The sequence below is a fragment of the Mustela nigripes genome, chromosome 14 (genome assembly GCF_022355385.1).
Source record: "Mustela nigripes isolate SB6536 chromosome 14, MUSNIG.SB6536, whole genome shotgun sequence".
Taxonomy (NCBI): Eukaryota; Metazoa; Chordata; class Mammalia; order Carnivora; family Mustelidae; genus Mustela; species Mustela nigripes.
In genome coordinates this window covers 43,631,455-43,656,811 of record NC_081570.1, presented here as the reverse complement: position 1 = coordinate 43,656,811, position 25,357 = coordinate 43,631,455, and the positions used below count along the sequence as shown (strand labels likewise).

Here is a 25,357-nt window from a genome sequence, read left to right as displayed (position 1 = left end):
AGATGGAGTCAGTATTAAGAACACTGCTGAAAGACAAGGGCTGAGGTGATGCTTTAAAAGACATGACCAGGGCTCCTGGGTGCCTCAGTCCTTGGGCGTCTGCCTTCCATTCAGGTCATGATCCCCGGGTCCTGGGAAGGAGCCCCACATCAGGCTGCCTGCTCTGTGGGAAGCCTGCTTCTCCCTCTCCCACTCCCTCTCTCTCTTGGGTTCCCTCTCTCGCTGTGTCTCTCTCTGTCAAACAAATAAATAAAAACTTTAAAAAATGAAAATAAAAATATAAAGACGTGGTCACCTAACAGTCCTGTCAGGTAAATCCCCCATTTACGAGTGAGGACAGGGACAGATTGGCTCAAAAAGGAGAGGTCACTGGTCCCAGGATCGCCCAGATGGTGGGAGGCAAAGTCAGAATTCAAACATAGGCTGGTCAGACCCCCAAGCCCAGACCCCAGGGATGCATAGTAGGCCTTCAGTAAGGCCTGCCAAGAGGAGCTGAGGATGGTTGGGAACTGGGACAAGCCACCTCCTGGGAGGGAATGTGGGGAATGTCGTCCCCCCACCCCCCTAGGGCAGGGCTGTGGGCAAGGTGACCTTTGGGAAGATAAAGTCAAATTCCAGTCCTCTGAGCCTAGCAGAGGTAGACCTGGGGTGGTACTGCCAGGGACCAGAACCAGTTGCGTCGGGTTCCCCCACCCCCAGCCCCTTCCTGAGCCCTGAGTCACAACTGAGCCCTGTGGTGGGGGTACACGAGGGGAGCCACTGGTCCATGTCAGCCCCTTCTCTTCTCTCCACTGGAATCTGCCAGTGGCACCTTAGCCATGATGCCACCTGGACATTTCCATTAGGAGGGCCCTGAGAGTCTCAGCCATAACTGTCAGTAACTAAACTCACCATGCTCCCTGACTCCCACCATCCTCCCTGGGGGTGCCACCTCCATGCCCCGACTTGATTGCTCAGATGGCAGGGGGTTAGCCTTGCCTCTTCCTTCCTCCTCTTAACTCCGTCCAGACTCAATCTCCTGAGTCTCCACCTTCTTGCCCTGGTGCCCCCCGGCCTCCAGCCTCAGACCCTCCCACCCCATCTCCCCAGGGCACAGCCTGGTTAAGTTGCCAGATGTGGCAAATAAAATATACAGGACTCTCCGTTGAATTTTAATTTCAGATAAGCAATGAATAATTTTTTTTTTAAAGATTTTATTTATTTATCTGAGAGAGAGAGAGAGAGCACAAGCAGGGGGAGCAGCAGCCAGAGGGAGAGGGAGAAGCAGCTTCCCGCTGAGCAGGGAGCCCGATGCGATGCAGGGCTGGATCCCAGAACCCCAGGATCATGACTGGAGCCAAAGGCAGATGCTTACCAGACTGAGCCAACCAGGTGCCCCAACAATGAATCATTTTTTAGTACAAGTATATCCTAAATGTTGCATGGGACATACTTATCCTAAGTAATTGTTTGTTTGTTTATCTGAAACTTAAATTTACTGGACATCTTGTATTTTACCTGGTAACTCTAAGCTGGTAATTTCCTCCAGTGGTTCCGTGAGGGGGGGAGAATGGAGAACAACACTCCAGCTCTTGGAGCACTCCTTCTCTGCCTGTTACCAGTGACCATTCCATTCTCAGAAACCACCTCGTCCAGGAAACCTTCTGGGTGAGAGGCTGCTCTGTATCATGAGAGGCCACCATACTTCCCTTATGGGAACCCCAAAGGCCCTGCTGGGCTCCATCAGTAAGAGCTCCATGAGACCAGCATCTTGTCATTTTTGTGCTCTGTGTTCCCTAGCGCCTAGCACCTTGCATGGCACCTGGAATGACTTGCTGTGGAACCCTGAGAGAGCCCATTGCCTCCTCCAGGTCACAGCCTCCAACGGTATGAGAAAGGGCCATATGAAATGGTCTCTGAGTCTGCTTTCGGCTCTGATGTCTGCCCATTTCAGCCTGACACTGCCCTCTGATGCTGGAGATCCTGGGCAGGGTGGCACAGGCGAGAACTTGGAGCTCCACTTGGAAGACTGAGGACATGTCCTGAGCTCTGCCCCTATGCAGCCCCAGAAAAGTTCCCTACCCTCCCTCAGCCCAGCCTTTCTCTTCCGCCAGGTTCTGGACAAGTGGGAATGACAGGGCCTGCTGTAAGGACCTGAGCAGGTTGGGAAGGCTTCGATGAAGTAAGTCAGGAAGGTAAGCGACACAGCACAGCACACAGGAGGCCCTCCAAAACACAATATTCCTGCCTGCTCTTCCCACTCAACTGGAAGGCTGCATGGCCCTGGGGGTGGGGGTGCTCAGGCAGTGGGGGCTGTAAGAGCTCCAGGGGGAGGAGGGAGGGAGAAGCCAGGCTGGGAGCATTCAGGCAAGACTTTAAATCTGGTCTTGAATTTATTTATTTATTTCTTTTTAAAGGGCCTGAGCATCTTCTGCAAGGAAACCATTCAGCCCGAGAGAGAGGGACAACCTGAAGTCAGCCCCCACCTCACTCCATCAAGGGGGTTAAGGGTTCTGCCTGAGTGCAAGGTGGGGAGCATGTGGGTGTAGGTGGAGCAGACCCCGGAGACCCAGGTCCAAGAGACCCCACCATGGGGGACTCTCCAGCCTGAGAGCTCCCATAATCTCCTCCAGACCCCTAGGGCTTCCCCAAGTAAACATGCAGCTTTCGGGGCTTGGAGGGGGGGGCACCGAGTGCTCCTTGGCTTCAAAACAAGTTCTTCCACCACCCCTGGTTCGGTTCCAACCCCCTTTTAACCAGTGGGCCCACAAGATGGGGAAATTCCAGCAGGCTCTCCTGGTGCCAGGTCACTGCCTTCCCAAGGCCCCATTGTGGTCTCATCTGAACAATTTGGAGTAAAGAGCAGGGGGTAGTTCCTTCCTTCTAGAACAGGTAGCCCAGGGTTCTTGAGGGTAAGATGACAGTGGGTAACTCAAGTGCTATGAGCCCCCAGAAATGAATTCCTGCCTCTGAACAGAAATCTGGAGACCAGCTCTCTCACTCCACTTCTGTCTCCTCCTTAGGCTCTGCCCTGTCCCCTCTCCTGCCTCCTCCTACCCTCTCATACTCCCTGCCTGTGTTTTGGGGCCCTGCTGAACTAGCTTCCCTGGCCATTAATCAGGCCCCATCTGACCTCAAGGCCAAAGAGCTAAGGGGAGGGAGGCAGGGAGGAGGAGAGGAGGAGGGAAGAAGGGAATTCGCCTGTGGAGACCCGGTCAGTACTGCTCACCTTTGCCTCCCTTGTCTCCTAGAGATCCCCCCGAGTGACCCCACAAGGCAGAACCTATTTATACAGGAGCAGACTCACTCTCCAAGAGCAGAGCTCTTCTGACAGGCACCACACAACTGATCAGGAGCCAGCTCCTCTACTCCTCCTCCTTACTCTAGGGCTCCCAGGTGAAATCTGGGAGCTTAAACTGACCCTGGAGGAAGAAGAGCGTCTCCCCTGTCCGGGGCTTTGATTTGGGTCCTAGAGAAGGTCATTCAGGGCTAAAGCCAGTTAGAGCAGGCAGGAGGGCTGGCCTGGCCAGTCCCTGTCCCAAACAGGCTGGGTGGCCTGAGGCAAGTTGCCTCACCTTTCTGAAGAGCCCTTTGTCCAATTAAAATCTGGCCAGAGCGGACCTCTGCCCTCAAGGGAAAAGTGGTAAGTGCCCTAGCTTAGAGCTGGGCTTGATTTCCTATTCTGGTTCTGCTTTTCCCGAGTGGACTAGCTAGAGACCAGTCATTTCCCATGCCTGCGAAATGGGGGTGATCAGGCCATCTCCCTGGGGTTTCGCTGAAGATTGGGAGGTCTCCACTGCTGGTGCCCTGTAGTGGGGAGAAACACGCTGAGAAAGCCTAGTGACAGTGTAGGGACCTAGGGACCCTGGCCTACAAGGTTCCCACCACCTTGCTTTGGGACCAGGGAGGTGGCTCCCCTCCCCCCCATCCCCCACAACGAGGCCAAAGCACTAGAGACTCATGTCTGACCTTTCACCATTTTGAACCCCCTGAGAGCACACCCTCACCCCATCCTACCATCCTTGCCCAGACATACCCATCCTGCTCCATTCTTCCCCATGCTGGTCCAGGGCTCTGTTCCCACCCCATCCCCAAAACAAAAGGGCATTCGACATCTTTGTCCTATGCAGGCTCATTCTCCCAGTATGGGACCCACGAGGCCTTTCAGCTGGGACCAGCCACCTTCCCCCAAGGCCTGACCCAGCTCTCTGAGCGTGGCACTGGAGGAGAGAGCGCACAGATGGGAGGGGCCTCAAAGGAGAGTCCCAACCCCCACCATCAGAATTGGCCGGAAGGAAACCTGGTGGGGGAGGGGAAAGGGGAGGATGCCAGAGCCGCGAAAAGAGGACTGCATTCAGAGGACTTGTTTGAGTTTGGGGTAGGGACTAAGTTAGGGCTCAAACCTACTCTTCTCCTGGCTCCCAGCCAGGGGCTCTTTAAAACGAAATAGGTTTTTAGTAAATGTTCGAGAAACTGGTCCCAACTCTGCCCTGATTTCTTGTATGACCTTGGGTGAGTTCCTTTCCCTCTCTGGGCCTTGGTCTCCTCGGTATAAGATGAAGGGAAAGAACCTGGGGAGTCTCTCCTCTGAGATTTCCTGAGCCAGACCCTAGGCAGGCGCTGGGATACCACAGACAAGCCAGGCTCCCAGAATCTGGCTTTAGGACCCCATCAAGAAGGAGCACAAAATGACTCTGAAGGTAAAATACGTTTCTGTGAGAGTAGGATCCCCCCAAATGAATCTAACCTCCCTACCCTCGAACTGATACAGTCCTAGACAACCTCCAAAGCCCTTTACTCCCCTTGGTCTATCAGTAAGCTTGTAAGACAAACAAGACCAAATAGTGTTCTCCTTTCACCGAAAATAAGGCTGCAGGCGTACAGAGGACAGGCCCTGACCTGCCCTGGGAGAGATGCCTGAGCCAAGGGGGAAAGATGGACAGCAGATACTCTGGGCAGGGAGGGTGTGGGGGGGGGGCACGTGAGCAAGGGAGAGAGCAGCCACACAGGTGCCTTGGTTCCTTAGGCTGGGGCTGGAGTGTGGGCTATCCCTGAGGGGAGCAGACAGAGGAGGCTGAAGGCTGTTGGCTCTCAGGCTAAGGAGCCGATCCTGTGGGTGCTGAGGAAAACAGGGGTTTCTGCCAGGCCTGTTTATCTGCTACTGTCATCGGAAGGGGAGTGAACGGTGGCCCGGACTGAGAGGGAGGGATCCGGGACAGCTGTGCACACAGGTAGCTTCTGACAAAGGGGCCAGGGAGCCTCCCCACACCATGGGGGTGGGGGGAGCAGAGCAATTCCTCTCTCGGGAAAGAGGGGAAGTGAGCGGGGAGATGAAGCAGGGGAGAGGAAATGAAAGATTAAGTGCATCAAGGCCATAAAGCTCAGAAATGTCCAGCCGGATGGATTCCCAGCTTATAGATACATTTGTGCGCAAGAACCCTCAGCCAGGTCTGGGACCCCACCAAGAGCTGCCACCCAAGGAGGCAGAGGCCATCACGGAGGCTGGATGGGACCCTGCAGGCCCCTGGCCTCCTCTCTGGCCCGCGCCTCCCCCCTCCCCACCATTCCCAACCTACCCCCAACTCCCCCGGCTGGCTGACAGCCCAGCTGCAAGCAATTGTGGGAGCCTCCAGCCTGGAGAGCTTCATCCCACAAAGGGCCCTGGTAAATAGCAGCCCACACCCCAGACGGCCTGCACACCCCCCTCCTTTGCAGCCCCCTGCCCGGAAATTTAAAACAACTGCTCAACATAGTCTTAAATCCTCCAGGAAGGAGCTCCGGTAAGAAGGCCAGGCAGGAAGCCTGAAACGGGCCAAGGCCCTGCCTGGAGCTCCCTCCCTCCACAGCTCCCACACTGAACTCCCCTGAACTATCACCCCCTAAAGTCTCACCCTGGGCTTCCCAGCCCCTGGGGTTCCCATGCTGGGGTTCACTGCAGCTCCAGCTTCTCCGAATTGCCAAGGACACTGCGAGCACCCCGCGCACAGGATGGTTTTGCCCCTTGCTTGCACCCCGCCCAGGGCCTGTCACAGAGCCCACGTGCAGTGTATGTGTGAAGGGTGAAGGAAGGAAGCCACCAGGGGACCCTGACCCATCACTCTGTTCTTGGGCCCTCAGTTTCCTCATCTATCAAATGGGCCTGATAACTTTTACCCTGCCTACTTCCCACAGTTGTGAGAGTTAAATAAGAATCTTTGTGCAAGCATTTTAGGAACTGCAAAGCTGGCCTGTGTTCCTGACCTTGGTGTGCTCATCTGTAGAATGGGGGTCCCTTCCAGCTTTGCTATTCTGAGACTCAGGATGTTCCTTAAATACTCGCTGGGCATTCAGGGGAGGACAGAGGATGTAGTGTCTGGAAAGAGAGTCCGGTTCAGGGCTCGGAAGGCCCCTACTTTAGTTACAGAGTAGCCTGCTACTCACTGTATGATCTCTGGGCCTCAGTTTTCTTCTCTCTACAATGGGCATGGGTGGACATGGAATGCCTGACCTCTCACATTCAAGCTCTGTGATGACAGGACCCTAGCCAGAGGGCAGTGGGGAACCACTGATGGCTTTGAGCAGGAGAGTCACATGATCCCAGTCATGTTTCAGAGCCCTTGCTCTCACACTGCGGTGGTTTCTGGGCAGAAGGGCAGGGAGGCCAGAGTCTGGAGGCCTGGAGGATGGCAGCCTGAGTGCCTTCTTTATGCTGTGCCTAGTCTTGGACTATTCTGCCTCTTTCCCATGTCCGTGCTTTTTCAAAATCATCCAGGACCTGGTTCAGAGAGTACTTCCTCCCGAGGGTCTTCCCAGCATGTCTCCGATGCGGTCACTTCCTCTGCCTTGTGGTTTCCCAGCTCTGCATTCCCCCCTCACCGGACCAGTGTGGATTACTGTTGTGTGTGTGTGTACACATGAGTGCATGCATGTTCTCTCCCGGGCTGTGAGCACCAGAGGTCAGGGTGGGTCCCTGCCCCCCCCCCCCCATATTATCTCTGGCACCCATCACCTGGCCTCGCCCAGAGGAGGTGCTCAGTACCTGCATGCAGAGTGCTGAGGATCCTGGGCACCCTGCTCTCTGAGTCCACCTGCCGGATGGGAGACTGGGCTCCAGCCCCAGCTTAACTGCTGATAGCCCTGTGACCTTGGGCCGGTTGCTTCTCCTTTCTAGACCAAGGACCTTTTGTGGCCAAATAGGAATTACCCTGATTATTCATTTTTTTTTTTTTAAGATTTATCTATTTATTTGACACACAGAGAGAGAGAGAACACAAAAAGGGGAAGCAACAGAGGGAGAGGAATAAGCAGGCTCCCCAAGGAGCAGGGAGCCCGACACGGGGCTCGATCCCAGGACCCCAGGATCATGACCTGAGCCAAAGGCAGACACTTAACCAACTGAGCCACCAAACTGCCCCATGATTATTAGTTCTTGAGTCAGACCTCTGAAGGAAGGGAGCAATTCTTAGGCTCCCTCCACTGGCTGCCTGCCTTCCCTCTCCATTTCCTTGGCTTTGCCCTGGATCATGGTGAGCTGTGACCAGTGCAATTCCCACCAGACCACTGAGAACCTCATCCCTGGGTCCTGCAAGGTGCTGCACACAGAGGGGCACAAGACAGGACTGTATAGAGCCGCTTGTCCACTCCATGGCCCCAGGAGAGGGAGCCCGCCCGGTAGGATCTCCATAAACAGCGGTAGGCATCAAAAGCAGGGCTTACCAAGCGGCTGGGAGAGTCCAGTGTCCAAGCCCCAGCCCAGCCTCAGTCCCCATACCCTCCTGCCCAACCATCCTCCTGGAGCTAGCTGGTCTGGCCTCCCTGAGAGGTGTGGGGAAGGGGTGCTGTCAGCCCCCAAAGCAGATGGATCTTTAGCCAGCACCACGCTGCCCCAGGCAAGCCCTGCATGAATCTCAGCCAGAATCCCCCTCCCACTCCCCCCGCCCCCACGGGCTGGGACAGACCTCAGCCAGCAGGCCTCCCAGCTTTGATCAATACAGGGCAGGCAGCCAAGGCGGCTGCAGGCTCCATCCTCCCAGGAGGCCCCAGCTCAGCCGGGGTCACATGGGGGAGGGGCCCCGCAGCCTGGCTAGGGGGCTCTGGGGGTAGGGCGGGGCTGGGGAGAGCAGGAAAGGCAGATACAGGCAAAGCTCCTGCCATGCTTCACTCCATCACCTGCTCACTCCCTCACCCACATCGGTGGGGTCCACAAATATTTGCTGGGCATCAGTTTTGCACCAGGCCCTGGCATTGGCCCTGGGGCACAGGGAAGACAAGGCAGCAGCTTTTGTGAAACTGATGGTAACTCTCATCTGGGAGAGAGACAGCAGGGGAATGAAACAAAGAAAAATAAGAGGTAGTTTCAAAAGTTGATACATACAGAATAGGATACAGGGACAGAAAGATGGGGCGACATGCCCCACGGTGAGCTAGGAGGAGGCCGAGGAGGGTAACGTCTGAGCAGAGACTCAGATGAAGATACCCACCAGGCTACCTCAGTCCACCTTCCAGAAGCAGATGCTAAGATGGAGAGCCGTAGGCAGGAAGAGGTGAGTGAGTGAGAGAAGCAGGGCAGAGTAAAGGAGGGAGGACTGTGCACTCAAGTCACAACAAAAGCCTCTGCTGACCCCCGGAAATCTAGGAGCAAGGAGAGCCTCTCCAAGCTGTCCCAGTTCCAGGCAACAAGCCCGGCCTTTGTGCCCTCACACTGAGCCGCCACTGGGTAGCTAGCTGCTCGCTGGATGGGGCAAGACTTTGGGCAGGCTGGCTCTCTTCAGAGGAGACATTCCAACAGAGTCTCAACTGAGAGCAGACGGGGGAGTGAGCACCTCTGCCCTAAAGGGGAGCCTAGGTGGTACCCCTCAGCACTGAGGAGGTGTGGTATGATTTGCAGGAAGAACATTCCAGATAGAGCAACAGCAAGTGAAAATCCCTGAGGCAGAAATGAGCTTAGCTTGTCTAAGGCACAGAAAGAAGGCCAGCCTCGTGTGGTGGAATGAAGGACACTTCCAGGACAGTGGTCAGAGAGCAGGTGAAGGCCAGACCAGAAGGGCCTGTGAACCAAGACCCCAGAGGGCCTTAAGGGGAGTGTGATCTGGTAATTCCCCATTACTGCTACCCTGGCTTCTAGGTGGGGCAGGGGAGGGGATGGGGAGAGCAGTGGGAGGCCCCAGGAGGGGTCCAGGTGGGAGGGCTCCAGATAAATCTCGGCTGTCAACTGGGTGTTGTAGCAATGCTTCCAGCGCCCTGTGGGGGACATTAAACCAGATGAATTTGACTTTTTCCAACCTTAAGATCCTGAAATCTTGGGGCACCTGGGTGGCTCAATGGCTTAAACCTCTGCCTTCGGCTCAGGTCCTGATCTCAGGGTCCTGAGATCTAGCCCCGCATTGGGCTCTCTGCTCAGCAGGGAGCCTGCTTCCTCCTCTCTCTCTCTCTCTCTCTGCCTGCCTCTCTGCCTACTTGTGATCTCTATCAAATACATAAAATCTTAAAAAAAAAAAAAAAAAAAAGATCCTGAAATCTTTTGGCTTGGGGAAGGAACCTCAGAGACTGTCTTCGTTCCTCTCCCTCACCTGGAAACAAAGTCCCTTTCCAAAGCCCTTGCTGTGCCCCCAGAGGGACTGAGGAGCTCACTCCCACCATGGATCACTCTGCTGGAAAGTTCTGGGAGCTCACTCCTTGTAGCTATTCCCAGAGGTCCCTGCTCTGCTGTGGGCCGCACTAACCACATCTGTTCTCTCTGTCCCAGTAGTCCCCAGAAGGTAAAGACATGCTCCTCTCTCCACTCCCACCCCAGGTCTTGTCTGGTGAGGATCTCACGTGATGCCCCCTCCCTACCTCGAGCCAGGATCCTTGCCAGCCCACTGACTTATTGCTGTGATGTGCGTCTGATTCTGCAAAGGTATGGAGAGAAGTCATTTTGTAGAATTTGTAAGAGGAAAACATCTTCTTCTCTTATTTTAAAGAGATGTATTTATTTGAGAGAGCGAGAGAGAGAGAGAGAGAGTGAGCAGAGGAGGGTGGGGCAGAGGGAGAGGGAGAGAATCTCGGGCAGACTCCCTGCCGAGCATAGAACCCGACGTAGGGCTCGATCTCACCACTCTGAGATCATGACCAGAGCCAAAATCAAGAGTTGGACACTTGACCAACTGAACTGCACAGATGCCCCATTTTCTCCTTTAAGAAAAATTTTTTGTGTATTTTCTTCTGAGCCCTGACGCATGTAGAGGCCTAAGCAGGCTGGGACTTAGGACCACGGGGCTCTGGCCTGTCCATGTGACTTTGGACTAGTGTCTTCCCCTCTCTGGGCTTCATTTGCTTCTCTGTAAATGAGGCTGGCCAACTGGGTGGTATTTAAAAGCTGAACCAAAATACTGTGAGTCTATGTGGAGATCTGCCCTGTGTAGATCTTCTTCCAAACCTAAGCCAAAGGATTTTTTTCTTTCTTTTTTTTTTTTTTAAGATTTATTTATTTATTTATTTATTTATTTATTTGACAGAGAGAGATCACAAGTAGGCAGAGAGGAGGGCAGAGAGAGAAAGGGGGAAGCAGGGTCCCCGCTGAGCAGAGCTCGATGTGGAGCTCGATGTGGGGCTTGATATGGGGCTCGATCCCAGGACCCTGAGATCACTACCTGAGCGGAAGGCAGAGGTTTCACCCCGCTGAGCCATCCAGGTACCCGCAAAGGATTTTCTATTTTCTCTTCCTATGACTCCTAGGGTCAGAGAACTGCAGACTCTTGGAGCTGGAAAGGTCTCAGAAAGTTTAACCAACTCCCCCTGCTCCATGCCACTGCTTTGCTGCACTTTGTTTCAACACCATCAGTTGATTATCTCTACCTCCAGAGTTTGCACACCTCCAAACTTGGGAGGCTCACTACCTCAAGAAAGTTCTTCAGCTAAACACAAAGAGTCTATGAGTAACATAGTGACTCTTGTCTTGCTCTGTGTCACTGCTCACTTGTTCATTTGTTCATTTTCTTTCACTCAGCAATATTTATTGGGCCTCCATCAAATGAAGCAGGATACTCACAGCCCAGCATTAGAGCAAAATCATAATTATAAAGGTAGTTTATGGTCATTGAGCACTCATGCAGAGGCTAGCATTTTACTAAGCACTGCAAACACACGACCTCATTCAATCATCACAGTTGCCTCCTTGTTTACAAATGAACAAATTGAGGGTTAGGGAAATGTGACACTGGGTCCCAGTAGGAAACAGATGGCAACTGAAGGGTTTCTTGCAGAGTCACATAAAAGGACAATTTACAGAAGTGGCAAGGGTGAGGGAAACGTGCAAGGGTTGGTGGGGTGCCCCGAAGGTTAGCAACAGTGGGGAGCCCTTACCACCTATGGGTCTGAAGGGAAAAGAAGTGAGAAAGGCTCTCACTAGCAGCTAGTGAAGCTGGGTTGTGAAAGTGGGGGTACCTGATGGGAGCCATGGCTGTGGAAAATGGTGTTAGGAGGAGAAGAATGAGTTCCCTTTTCTCTCCCTCCTGCTGGGACTTCCCATTGTTTGAATCCATAGGGAAACAGAAGGCAATGTTTTTCAGTGATATCGTCCATAGAGGTCAGGCTTCTGGGCACAGGGAAAAGAATAAATCTTGGTGGGAGTGTGCACACTGAATCACCAACCCAGAGAGTTAGGTGACTTGTCTAAGGTCTCAAAATCAGGGAGTCGTGAAGCCGTGGAAATAAAGACATGGTGATTTGTGTGCTGTATTCAAGTTTTAAGATCATGAAGGAGGGAGTTGTCGATGGGCTTAGAAGGGTTTGGAGCAGCAGTTTGTGGGACAAGAAAGGGGAAAGGATATTCCAGAAAGGCTGAAGGTGATGCAGGCATACACCTGTTGGGCAAGAGTGAGCCACTCTGCAGGGCTGGAGAGAGCTGGGAAGGTTCCAGGAACCTCTTGGGGGAGGTGGAGAGGGAGCTTAAAAGTGTTAGTATTGGAACAAGATAAAGCCACTACTCATCCACTAATTTACTTAAAATATGCATTGATTGAGCTTCTGCTGTTTGCCAGGGACTGTGCTAGGAGTTGGGGTTATGGCCACAAAAAGTGCAGTTCGGTTCTGTTCAGTCATGGTCCTAACTTTGTGGAGCTTATGGTCTATTAGGGGGATGGTGGAAGCCATGCCATGAGCTAATGACAGTGGGGATCAGTGGTCTGAAAATGAATCTGGATTTTCTCCTGTAAGCAATGGGACACACTGATGGACATTGACATTTTAAACTTTTTAAGGCTTTTAAAAAATTGAGGTATAGCTTACAAATAGTAGATTGCCCAAATCTCAAATGTACGGCTTGGTAAATTATAACCACTATTCAGATCAAGACTCAGAACATTTCTCATGCCTGGAAAGTTCTCTCATGCCCCTACCCAGCCATACCCCCAAGAAGTAACCACTATTTTGATTTTTACCACTATATAGTTATTTTTGCTTGTTTTTGAGCTCCATATAAATAGAATCCTACAGCATGCACTTGTTTGTGCCTGGATTCTTTTGCCCTACATTTTGCTCAAAAGATTCATCTGTGTTGCAGCAATTGGCAATTGTCTCTTCCTACACAGGGCTGTGTAAATTAGTGTGTGCATTTGCGTGCATGTTTGTCTGTGTGAATACATATATTTTTTATTTATCCATTCTACTGTTAATGGACATGTCAGTGCTTCCAATTTTTGGCTCTTATAAATAATGCTGCTGTGAATATTCTTGTATCTTGCTTGCTTTTGGTGCACATATACACCCTCATTTCTGTTGGGGGTGTATCCAGTAGTGGAATTCCTGGGACATATACACTGAACCTCAGTAAATACTGCCAGTTTTCAAAGTATGGTATCAGTGTATTTTCCTGCTAACAATGTATGGGAGTTCTGGTTGCTCTACATCCTTGTAAACAATTGGAAATATTGGTCCATTTCATTTTAGCTGCTCTGATAAGTGTGTATAATAGCATCTCATTGTCATTTAAATTTGCATTTCACTGGGGCACCTGGCTGGCTCAGTCAGTGTCTCAGAGTCATGAGCTCAAGCCCCACATTGGGTGTAGAGATTACTAAAGAAAATAAAAAAAATTTTAAACTTCTTACTTATTTATTTGAGACAGAGAGAGAGTGACCATGAGCAGAGGGAAGGATGGAGGGAGAGGGTGACAGACTTCCTGCTGAGCAGCGAGCCATACAGACATGGGATCATGACCTGAGTAAAAGGCAGATGCTTAACCAGCTGAGCCACCAAAGGTTCCCCAGAAAATAAATTTTTAGACAAACCATGAGAGACTATGGACTCCAGGAAACAAACTGAGGGTTTTTGAGGGGAGGGTGTGGGGGATGGGTGAGCCCTTGATGGGTATTAAGGAGGGCTCTGATTGCCTAGAGCACTGGGTGTTATACGCAAACAATGAATTGTGGGACACACCATCAAAAACTAATGATGTGTGGCTCAGTGGGTTAAGCCTCTGCATTCGGCTCAGGTCATGATCTCAGGGTCCTGGGATCGAGCCCTGAGTCCTGCATCAGGCTCTCTGCTCCGCAGGGAGTCTGCTTCCTCCCTCACTCTCTACCTGCCTCTCTGCCTACTTATGATCTCTCTCTGTCAGATAAATAAATAAAATCTTAAAAAAAAAAACTAATGATGTACTATATGGTGACTAACATAACATAACAAAAAAAAAGAAATAAAATTTTAAAAATCTTTAAAAAAATTTGCATTTCACTGAGAACTAATGATGTGAAGTACCCTTCATATGCTTATTGGTAATTTGTTAAGGTTCTGGTTAAGTCTCTTATTTAGTTTAGTTTCTTGTTTGTTTGTTTTAAAGATTTTATTTATTTATTTGACAGACAGAGATCACAAGTAGGCAGAGAGGCAGGCAGAGAGAGAGGAGGGAGCAGGCTCCCCGAGGAGCAGAGAACTGGATTCAGGGCTTGATCCCAGGTCCCTTGGATCATGACCTAATTGGAAGGCAGAGGCTTAACCCACTGAACCACCCAGGTGCCCCTACTGTTTCCCTTCCAGTGAATTGTAGTGGCCTTTTTTTCATATAGCAAGTAATAATACATGTGTGAGTCTATTTCTGGGTTCTCTATTCTGCATCATTGGTCTACTTGTCTATGCCAATACTATATTGTCTTAATTGTTAAAATTTTACACTAAGTTTTTATATATAGTAGTATAACTCCTCAGGCTTTTCTTCTCCAACAATGCACTATCAGTTTAGTTTCTTCACATTTTCATATCAATTTAAAATCAGAGGGTTCACTTAAAAAAATCTATTGAAATTTTTATTGAAATTGCATTGAGTCTATAAGGCCAGTTTGAGAAGAATTCATATCTTCCAATGAATCTTCCAATCCGTGAACATGGTATTTTCTTTCTCTTTCCATTCATTTAGGTCTTTTTTTATTTCTTGCAGCAATATTTAGTGTACAGAGTAAGGGTCTTATGCATATTACATTTATTCCTGATGTTTTGTATGCCATTGTAAATAGTATTATTTTCAAATTTCATTTTTTTTTTTTTAATGTACTTTCCAGGGGCACCTGGGTGGCTCAGTGGGTTAAAGCCTCTGCCTTCGGCTCGGGTTGTGATCTCAGGGTCCTGGGATAGAGCCCCGCATTGGGCTCTCTGCTCAGTGGGGAGCCTGCTTCCGCCTCCCTCTCTGCCTGCCTCTCTGCCTACTTGTGATCTCTGTCTGTCAAATAAATTAAAAAAAAAAAAATCTTAAAAAGAAAAATGTACTTTCCATGCCCAGCATAGAGCCCGATGTGGGGCTTGAACTCATGACCCGGAGATCAAGACTTGAGCTGATATCAAGAGTTGGACACTTGACTGATGGAGCCATCTAGGCACTCAAATTTTATTTTCTAATTGTTTGCTGCTAATATATATATATATATATATATATATATATATATATATAATTATTTTGGGGGTGCCTGGGTGGCCCAGTTGTTTGAGTGTCTGACTTTGGCTGAGGTCATTCATGATCTTGGAGTCCTGGCATCAAGCCCTGCATTGGGCCCCTGCTCAGTGGGCAGTCAGCTTCTTCCTCTGCTCCTTCCTTGTCCCCTTCCCCCATTTATGCTATCTTTCTCTCAAATAAATAAATAAAATCTTTTTAAAAATATATAATTATTTTTGCATATTGTCCTATATCTAGGAACTATCTTGAATTCATTCTAATACTTCATTTAGAAATATTTGTGGGGGGCACCTGGGTGGCTCAGTGGGTTAAGCCTCTGCCTTCGGCTCAGGTCTTGATCTCAGAGACCTGGGATCAAGCCCCACATCGGGCTCTCTGCTCAGCAGGGAGCCTGCTTCCCCCTCTCTCTCTGCCTGCCTCTCAGCCTACTTGTGATCTCTGTCTGTCAAATAAATAAATAAAATTTAAAAAGAAAGAAATATATTTTTAAAGATTTTATGTTTTTTAAGGTTTATTTATTTATTTTACAGAAGAAGCCAGTGAGGGGAGGGACAGTGGGAGAGAATCTGAAGCAGACTCCTGGCTGAGCACAGAGCCCAAAGTGGGGCTTGATCTCAGAACTCTGAGATCATGACCTGACCTGAACTGAAATTACAAGTCAGATGCTTAGCCCACTGAACCACCCAAGTGCCCCTAAATATTTTTTTTAAAGATTTCATTTATTTATTTGTCAGAGACAGTGAGAGCACAAGTAGGTGGAGTGACAGGCAGAGAGAGAAGCAGGCTCCCTGCTAAGCAAGGAGCCTGAAGTGGGACTTGATCCCAGGATCCCGGGATCATGACCCAAGCTGAAGGCAGATGCTTAACTGACAGAGCCACCCAGGCATACCAAAGATTTTATTCTTAAGTAACCTCTATACCCAATATGGGGCTCAATATGGGGCTCAAACTCACAAACCTGAGATCAATTATTATAGCTCTATCAACCAAGTCAGCTAGGCACCCCATTCTATTGCTTTTTCTTGCCTTATCACCCTTGCTAGTATAGACAGAGAGAGTGTTGTTAGTATAATGGCTGAACAAAACTGGTGTGCTAGAACATTCTTGCTTTGTTCCTGACATCAGGAAGAAAATGTTTGGTACTTTCCATTAAATATAATCTTAGCTACAGGATATTGTGGGTGTCCTTTCTCAGACTGAAGAAGTTCCCTTCTATTGCTAGTTTGTTGAGTTTTATTGTAAATGGTATTGAATGTTATTAAATGTCCTTTTTCTCTATTTATTGAAATGATCCTATTTATCTTATTCTATAAGTATAATAAATTATATTGATCTATTTTAGGATATTAAACTAAACTTGAATTTCTAGAATAAGCCCCCCTTGATCACACGCATAAACCATCCATATAACATGAAGCAGAGAAAGCAGGCCTGGAAGCAGTGAACCCAGTGAGAAGGCTGGTGCAAAGGTACTGGTGAGAGGAGGAGGGCTTGGACTAGGGTAGAGGCTGTGATAAGTAAACAAGATAGTCTGAGAGGGTAGAGTGAGCAGGATTTAGTAACAAATAAGATTTGAGGCCCATAGAGAACCGGGGCTTCTGGTCTATCTGGCATCTAAGTGGGTGATAGTGGTGTCATCTTCTAGGAAGGGGATTGTAAGCCTGGCCTGATAGTGAATGATAAATTCTCTTTGATGTATTATAGATATCTAGTGGAGCTGTCCAGGAAACAGGCAGCAATGCAGGGCCAGAACCTTCAAGGAGGTGATAGAAGCCTTGAGAACAGAGGACCTGGCCTGGGGACGGAGTGAAGACTGAACAGTGGAGAGGCCCAGGACGAGCCCTAGGGAAGCCCTCCCCACCATCCTCCCCCCACCCCCCGCCGCCCCTTAAGAAGTAGAAGATGAAAAGCCAGGAAGAAGATGTAGAAAAGAGCAGCCAGAAAGGATGAAAGGAGGAAGCATATTGTTCGGGTCACACATCACAGCTGTGACAAAACAAGGACCAGAAACATGTCACTCTAAGTCCCATACTAAGTCCCAGCCTTTTCAATATTTCTCCCAATAATGATAGCTAACATTTTCAAAGTATTTACTCTTTAGTAAATAGGCACTGTTCTAAGCATTTCATAATATCAACTAAGCATTTCATAATATCAAACTTTTAAAAAGGTTTTTATGGGGTGTCTGGGTGGCTCAGTAGTTAAATGTGTGCTTTCAGCTCAGGTCATGGTCCCAGGGTCCTGGGATCAAGCCCTGTACTGGGCTCTCCACTCAGCAGGAAACCTGCTTCTCCATCACCCACTCCCCCTGCCTGTGTTCCCTCCCTAGCTATCTCTCTCTCTGTCAAATAAAGAAATAAAATCTTAAATAAATAAATAATAAAATAAATTTTAAAAGGTTTTATTTTGGGGGTGCCTGAGTACCTCTGTTAGTTAATTGTCTACTCTTGGTTTCTGCTCAGGTCATGATTGTGTGGTCATGGGTTGGAACCCTACGTCTGGCTCCACATCCAGTCCGGAGTCTACTTCAGATTCTCTCCCTCTCCTTTATCCCACTCCCCTGCCCCTTCTCTGGCTTGCTCTTGCTCTCTAAAATAAATAAATAAATTTAAATTTAAAAAAAGATTTTATTTTTAAGTAATCTCTACCCCCAATGTGAGGGCTCAGACTCACAACCCTGAGATCAAGAGTTGTGTGCTCTAGGGGCACCTGGGTGGTTCAGTCACTAGGCGACTGCCTTTGGCTCAGGTCATGATCTTCCAGGGTCCTGGGATCAAGCTCAGAATCAGGCTCCCTGTTCAGCAGGAAGCCTGCTTCTCCCTCTCCCACTCCCCTTGCTTGTGTTCCTTCTCTCACTGTCTCTCTCTGTCAAATAAATAAAATCTTAAAAAAAAAAAAAAAAAGTTGCGTGCTCTACCGACTGAGCCAGCCAGGCGTCCCTAACTAATTTAATCCTCAAAACATGAGATAGGTACACTTATTTCCCATTTTATCGATGAAGAAACTGAGGCACAGAGCATGGACAGAGTCCATTTTCTTAAACATTTCTCTATAATCCCTCTTTCAAACTTTAAAAACTAACCCTCCATGGATTTGAAAATAAGGATCTTATCCTCCAACCTTGTGATTTCTAAGTCTGTATCCATGTTCCCCTTGGCCTCCACAAAGTGGTGCCCAGGCCTTGTCCCTCTTCTGCAGCATCCTTTGGGAGCTCCCCGCTGCCGGCAGCCTAACCCTTGAGCTGGTTCTGGTCCTCCATGATCTGGCCCCACTACACGTCATCGCCCCCCACGACATTGCCTCCCTCTGCGTTTCATGCTGCACTTTTGGTTGTCAGCAATGGAATCCAGTCAGGCATGCAAAAGCAGAATTGGGGTGCAATGCAGGTTGTGAGGGAGTTCAGAGAGTCATCAGGAGCGAGAGGAACAGACTTGGTAATGCACTTCACTCCTCAGGACACACTGCAGAACCGGCCATTGGAGAACATGCTGTCGCCACCACTACCAACACCGAAGCTAGCACCTCAACTTCAGTGGCAGCTGGTGTGGCTGTGTCACAAGCACCTATGCCACATGTGTGTCAGGGACTCAGCCCTGCCATGCCAGCTGTCCCTCACACCACCTGCTCCAGTAAGGTGCTATGCCCTCATGTCATTCTCTCCTGGATCGAAGTTCTGGACAAATGCGTATGCAGAGCCTATGTCACATGTCTGCCTTCAATGTGCAAGAGAGGTTCGCATTTGGTGTTCCATCTTCTATCCTGGGAAGGTGGGACTTATTAGGGCGAATCACTCCAAATACAAAAAAGAAAAATGAAGAAGAAGAAGATTATTTGAAAATTGAATATGACATTCTGTCCCAGCATCCTCAGGGCACCTGGGTGGCTTAGTCAGCTGGATGTTTGACTCTTGATTTCAGCTCAGGTCCTGATCCCAGTGTTGTGGGATGGAGCCCCACATCAGGCTCCACACTTGGTTGGGGGTGTGGTCTGCTTAGGATTCTCTCCCTCTGCTGCTCCCCCTGCTCATGCTTGCTCTCTCTCTTGCTCCCTCGATCACTCTCCCTCTAACTCTCAAATCAATAGATAAATCATTTTTTTAAAGATTTTATTTATTTATTTGACAGATAGAGATCACAAGTAGGCAGAGAGGCAGGCAGAGGAAGAGGAGGAAGCAGGCTCCCCATGGAGCAGAGAGCCCAATGTGGGGCTCAATCCCAGGACCGTGGGATCATGACCTGAGCAGAAGGCAGAGGCTTTAACCCAATGAGCCATCCAGGCGCCCCTCAATAGATAAATCTTTAAAATAAACAAACAAACAAACAAACAAACAAATAAATAAAGGCATCCTCAAGTGTTACCTCTTCAGAAAGCTTTCCCTGGCTCCCAGCCCATCGTAGCTTGCCTGGGTTGAGTTAGGTGCCCTACAGATCTCATGGCACTGATAACAACTTGCTAACATGCTGTGATCACCCTCCCCTACCACCACAAGATGACAAATTCCCCTGAGGGCAGGAGCTGTCTCACTGAGCTCTCATCACAAGCCTGACAGCCATATAAGCTTACTGAGCGTTTGTTGAATGAATAAATAGTCAAATGAATGGATTAATAAAGAGGGTGAGTTCTCTTCTACTTGGACTGTAGCAGCAATAGAGTTCTTCCCTGGGAAACTGAGGCACAGGAGAAGGGATGTAGCTGCAGAGGTGGTAGGTGGCAAACAGAAGTGAGTAAGGGAGAGAAGAAGCTGCTAATATAGCGGACCAATATAACAAACAGGGCTGTTAACATTGCTTGGAGAATTCAGCCTCCTGGTTAGCTCTATCTGCTGTAGGAAGAAATATTTGGAGAGAGCTGGGACTAGGGATAGCATTTGGGGTTCCATTTGAAATCTGAAAGAGTCTCTGTGAGTTCCTGAGCCAGCAAAATAGAGCAGAAAAAAAAGAAGGAAGATGGACCTGCGCTTGAGTCCCCCTCTTTTTTTTTGCTACTGTTCCCTGAGTGGCTTTGACAAGTGTTTTTCCTTCCTTGTGCCTCAGTTCCCTCATCTATAAAATGGGGATACTAATATCACGTCCCTCTTGGGTGGGTGTGAAGAGTATATGTGTATGTTTGTGGAAGTGTCTGGCTTAGGGTTGTCCCTCAGAATATGGGTCCCTTCTTGCCCTGAGCCATGAGCTAAAGTTTCCTGACTCTCTCTGTCCTGCCCCACAGCCTCTCTTCCCACCCAGTCCTGTTCTCCTACCCTTTTATGACACATAGCAAACTTTGCTCTCTTTTTAAAATGTTCACTTGATTTATTGAAACCCAAAAGTAACTTAAGAAACTCACCAGCTCACCAGTGTGAAGCTACATGTGGGTCAGCCGCTGGGACGAGGGCTGAGCAACACTCAAGCCTTCCAGGGATGTTCACACCATCCACATGCAGAGCCCCTGGCAGGGATGCAGGCACCCTAATTTTATGTGAAGCCCTGAAAAGGAGAGTGTTCCCAGTCAGTAAACATGTATTCTTCTAGAAGCACTAAGGCAGGGTGGTGGCCCCCTATATTATTTTGCCTGTTCAGCATTCATTCCCCTTCTTTGATGACAAGACTTGCTTTTTCCCTCTCAGGAACTCACTCTGTCTTACTCTTGGCTCCAAGTGAGGTGGAAACCTCAGGCTCCCTGACCTATCAGAGCATTCTATGACCCTGAGCACAGTGATTGGCTCTTAGGCAGTCACATGATCCACATCAGGCCAACCAGAGGAAGACCTGGGATTCTTGGCAGAGTTACCAGGAGAGAAATGCTGCTTTTCCATGGGAATTACCAAGCAGTAGAATGTAAGGCTGGAACCACTGTGGCCATCTTTGAGGCTTTCTCTGGGAAGATCCTGTCTGCGAATGAAGCCTGTGCCAAAGAAAGCAGAGCCAAAAGTTAGAAACACACAGGTAAGGGTAATATTGGCGGCCCTGGACCCTGCCAGATCTAAAGCTAGCACTAGCCCTGAGCTTTTCAGCTACTTGAGCCAAAAAATGTCCTGTTTTGCATAAGCCACTTTGAATTAGGTTTCTGTCAGATCCAAATTAAGTCACCAGGTGTGGAACCTTTTTCAATCTTCAAAATCACATTAGGAAAAAGGAATGTAACAAAATGGTCACAGATGGGCCCTGGGGGTTGCTGTGGGACAGCAGATAACTCTTTTCTTGAGTATACAGATATTTTAAACATTTTTTGACTATTAGAATGTATTTTCAATTTTTTTAAAGATTTTATTTATTTGTCAAGGAGAAAGAGAGAGGGCACAAGCAGGCAGAGGCAGAGAGAGAAGCTGGCTCCCTGCTGAGCAAGGAGCCTGATGCGGGACTCTATCCCAGGACCCTGGGATCATGACTTGAGCCGGAGGCAGCGGCTTCACTGACTGAGCCACCTAGGCGTCCCTGTATTTTCAAATTTTTAATATTTTCCTATAACATTCAATCATTTACATTCAAGCCATGTAACTTGCTATTTAAAGAACAATAGAAACAATTTGCTCACTTACCTAAACACATTCTCTTATTTCTTAATTATAGTACTACTTTAGAAAACTTGAAAAGTACCAAAATATTCTAAAGAAGAAAATCCAAACATCTGCAACCCCATCATGTTGGCATGGCTTTCTTTTCTTTTCTTTTCTTTTTTTTTTGGTCTTTAATTCCTTTTCATGTTTTTATTGCTGTCATTGTTCAATGTTATTCAATTCCACAACAACCCTATGAAGTAAGTACCCCAGTGCCCCATTGGACAGAAGATAAAATCGACTTATAGAGAGGAAATGTGACTCACTCAAATTTAGAGCTCCTAACTGATATATATATATATCACACACAGACATACACATCATGCGATACAAATTAAGGGGGGAATGTTTCATACTATGTAAGCACCTTATATTCTTATGTTTTTCACCTAAAATTATATCATAAACATTTTCTATAACATTGACTATTTTTTAAAAAGATTTTATTTATTTGAGAGAGAGAGTGGGTGAGAGATGAGAGGGGACAAGGCCCAAGGGAGAAGCAGACTCCCTGAAGAGCTGGGAGCCCAATGTGGGACTTGATTCTGGGCCTCCAGGATCACGACCTGAGCCGAACGCAGTGGCCTAACCAACTGAGCCACCCAGGCGCCTTAACACGGACTATTTCTTTAAAATATGATTGTTAATAGCCATAAAATATTCTGTAATTTAACTGAAGCATTACTAATTTATCTAATCATAATGTATGGCTGTTACAACTGTTTCAATGTTTCTTTCTTATTAATTTTGTTGGGATGAACTCCCTAGTATGTAAATGTCCACTTCTCTGATGATTTGTTCAGGTTAAGCCCCAGAAATGGACTTAGGGCCAAAGCACATGAATCCTCTTGGCACAGGTTGCCACACTCCCCTCCAAATGGGCTGGATCCAGATAGAGTCCCAGCAGCACCCATGAGCATGCCCAGGCCACCACATCTTCACTGGCCCTGGTCACAGGTTGTTTTATTTATTTATTTATTTATTTATTTTTTTTTTTATTTTTTTTTTAAAGATTTTTATTTATTTATTTGACAGAGAGAGAGATCACAAGTAGGCAGAGAGGAAGGCAGAGAGAGGAGGAAGCAGGCTCCCTGCGGAGCAGAGAGCCCGACGCGGGGCTCGATCCCAGGACCCTGGGATCAGGACCTGAGCCGAAGGCAGAGGCCCCAACCCACTGAGCCACCCAGGCGCCCCTTATTTATTTTTTTAAAGATTTTATTTATTTATTTATTTGACACAGAGAGAGACACAGGGAGAGAGGGAACAAACGCAGGGGGAGTGGGTGGGGGAGAAGCAGGCTTACCGCTGAGCAGGGAGCCTGATGCGGGGGTCGATCCCAGGACCCTGGGATCATGACCTGAGCTGAAGGCAGATGCCCAATGACCGAGCCACCCAGGTGCCCCAGAATCAAGATTTTAACATAAATGATGAAATCATAAAGTGCTGGAGGAGGGGCGCCTGGCTGGTTCAGTGAGTGGGGCATGGTAGTCCTGATCTCACAGTTGTGAGTTTGAGCCCCATGCAGGGGTGAAGATGGCATAAAAAAATAAAAAAGTAAAACTTTTCTTAAAAAAGTGCTGGAGGGGGATGCCAGGGTGGCTCAGTGGGTTAAAGCCTCTGCCTTGGGCTTGGGTGATGATCTCAGGGTCCTGGGATCAACTTCCGAATCGGGCTCTCTGCTCCAGGGAGCCTGCTTCCCCCTTTCCCTCTGCCTGCCTCTCTGCTTACTTGTGATCTCTCTCTCTCTGTGTCAAATAAATAAATAAAATCTTTAAAAAAAAAAAAAAAGACTTTACAAAAAAAAAAACGTGCTGGAGGAAAACACTGATGAATTATTTCATAACCTAGGGATGGGCACAGACATTTAAGGATGACATTAACCTAAAAGCTGTTAAAGAAATGAATGATAAATTTGAGAACATAGAAAACTATGAATTTCAATATGGCAAAAATCCTGTAAACAAACTCAAAAGATATTTAGTATCTAATATATGTACAGATAAATTAATAAACATGTATATATATAATATATGTATATTTCACATACAGTAATATATCTATATATATATAAACTATTATAGCTTATAAACAAATGTCAAATTTCATTAAAATATAATTTTTAGGGGCACCTGGATGGCTCAGTTGGTTAAGCATCTGCCTTCAGCTCAGATCATGATATCAGGGTCATGGAGCAAGCCCCATTATCAGGCTTCCTGCTCAGCAGGGAGTTTTCTTCTTCCTCTCCCTCTGCCTTTGCCCCCTGCTCATGCTTTCTCTTTCATTCTTTCTCTCTTTCTCAAATAAATAAATAAAACCTTTTAAAAATACATATAATTTAGGGGCACCTGGGTGGCTCAGTGGGTTAAAGCCTCTGCCTTCAGCTCATATCATGATCCCATGGTCCTGGGATTGAGCCCCACATTGGGTTCTCTGCTCAGTGGGGAGCCTGCCTCTCCCTCTCTCTCTGCCTGCCTCTCTGCCTACTTGTGATCTCTACCCATCAAATAAATATAAAAATATATATATTTTTAAAAGAATAAAAAATATATATAATTTTTAAAGATTTTAAATAATTATAATATATAATTATGTATGTATATACAGTATATATTCGTATATTATATAAGAATACATAAAATATGTGTTTTAATATAAAATATATGATTTAAAAATTTTTTAATCCATTTATTGACAGAGATCACAAGTAGGCAGGCAGAAAGAGAGGAAGGGAAGCAGGCTCTTCGCTGAGCAGAGAGCCCGATGTGGGGCTCGATCCCAGGACCCTGGGACCATGACCAGAGCTGAAAGCAGAGGCTTTAATCCACTGAGCCACCCAGGTGCCCCCCAAATATATGATTTTTTAAGAAGATTTTGTTTATTTGTTTTAGAGAGAGAGAGAAATAGAGTGGGGAGAGGGACAGAGAGAGAAGAGAGAGAGACCCCAAGCAGACTCCCCATTGAGCATGGAGCCCAATGAGTGGCTTGATTCCAGGACCCCGAGATCACAACCTGAGCAGAAATCAAAAGTCGGCCACTGGACCACCTGAGTTACCTTGGCGCCCCAAAATATAAATAATTTTTATAAGTTGATATGACTAACAGACGTAAAAGCATACAAAGGATACAAATAAGCTGTTTGCTGAAAAAGCAAATGGTCAATAAACGCAGTAAAAAGAGGAGCAACCTCGCTTATAATTAAATTAATTAACGTAAATTAAAACAAAGAGATACCAGATTGTCAAAACTGTCGATGAGACATCAGACCGTCGAGATGAAAAAGACTGCAAGAATGTTGACAGGGAGGAAAGCTAACCGCAACACTGACTTGTGCTTCAGGACTATGGAAATGGGCACGATGATTTTGGAGGGTGATTTGTCTCCCTGTGCTACACAGTGCGATGAAGCTGTTACAGAGAAGGAGCTGTCCCCTTATGTAACATGGAAGAGGTCTAGGATATATTGTTAAGATAAAAGAGCAAGGTACACGGCACAGCACATAGAACATAAACTCATTTGTTAGAACTAAAAAGGATATATCTGTGAATGTGTGTAGAGGCGTCTAGAAAGCATTTGCGAGGATGTGCAGGAAATGGCTAACTGTAAGCTAGTTAGCTATTAAGGCTGCCTAAGGTTTAGGTGGGAGTAGGAGACAGCAAGGGCTTGCACTTTCCACTTTTTCTGTACCACTTGAACTTTTTTTTTTTTTTTTTAAAGATTTTATTTATTTATTTGACAGAGAGAGATTACAGGTAGGTAGAGAGGCTGGCAGAGAGAGAGAGAGAGAGAGAAGCAGGCTCCCCGCCGAGCAGAGAGCCCGATGTGGGACTCGATCCCAAGACCCCGAGATCATGACCCGAGCCGAAGGCAGCGGCTTAAACCACTGAGCCACCCAGGCGCCCCCACTTGAACTTTTTAAAAAAACTTTTTTATATCACATATGT

General features: G+C 47.8%; 2 long non-coding RNA genes across 9 annotated transcripts in view; one reads left to right on the top strand and one right to left on the bottom strand.

The window, feature by feature from the left end:
* Positions 1-25,357, top strand: part of LOC132001789 (uncharacterized) — a 41,343-nt gene that overhangs the window by 2,912 nt on the left and 13,074 nt on the right. For 3 of the 8 annotated variants that reach the window (XR_009399669.1, XR_009399672.1, XR_009399667.1), the window contains exons 3-5: positions 2,094-2,174; positions 2,397-2,507; positions 9,752-9,856. This is a non-coding gene — a long non-coding RNA (uncharacterized LOC132001789). Of the gene's footprint in view, positions 1-2,093; positions 2,175-2,396; positions 2,508-4,109; positions 4,457-9,751; positions 9,857-16,223; positions 16,351-16,585; positions 17,201-17,343; positions 17,462-20,486; positions 20,686-25,357 lie in introns of those variants that run through there. The other 5 variants (XR_009399671.1, XR_009399673.1, XR_009399670.1 and 2 more) reach the window with 5 other exon arrangements.
* On the bottom strand, positions 19,036-20,772 carry LOC132001790 (uncharacterized). Its single transcript, XR_009399675.1, has 3 exons — positions 20,685-20,772; positions 20,207-20,346; positions 19,036-19,177 (listed from the first exon to the last, which is right to left on the bottom strand). It is a non-coding gene; the product is annotated as an uncharacterized LOC132001790 (long non-coding RNA).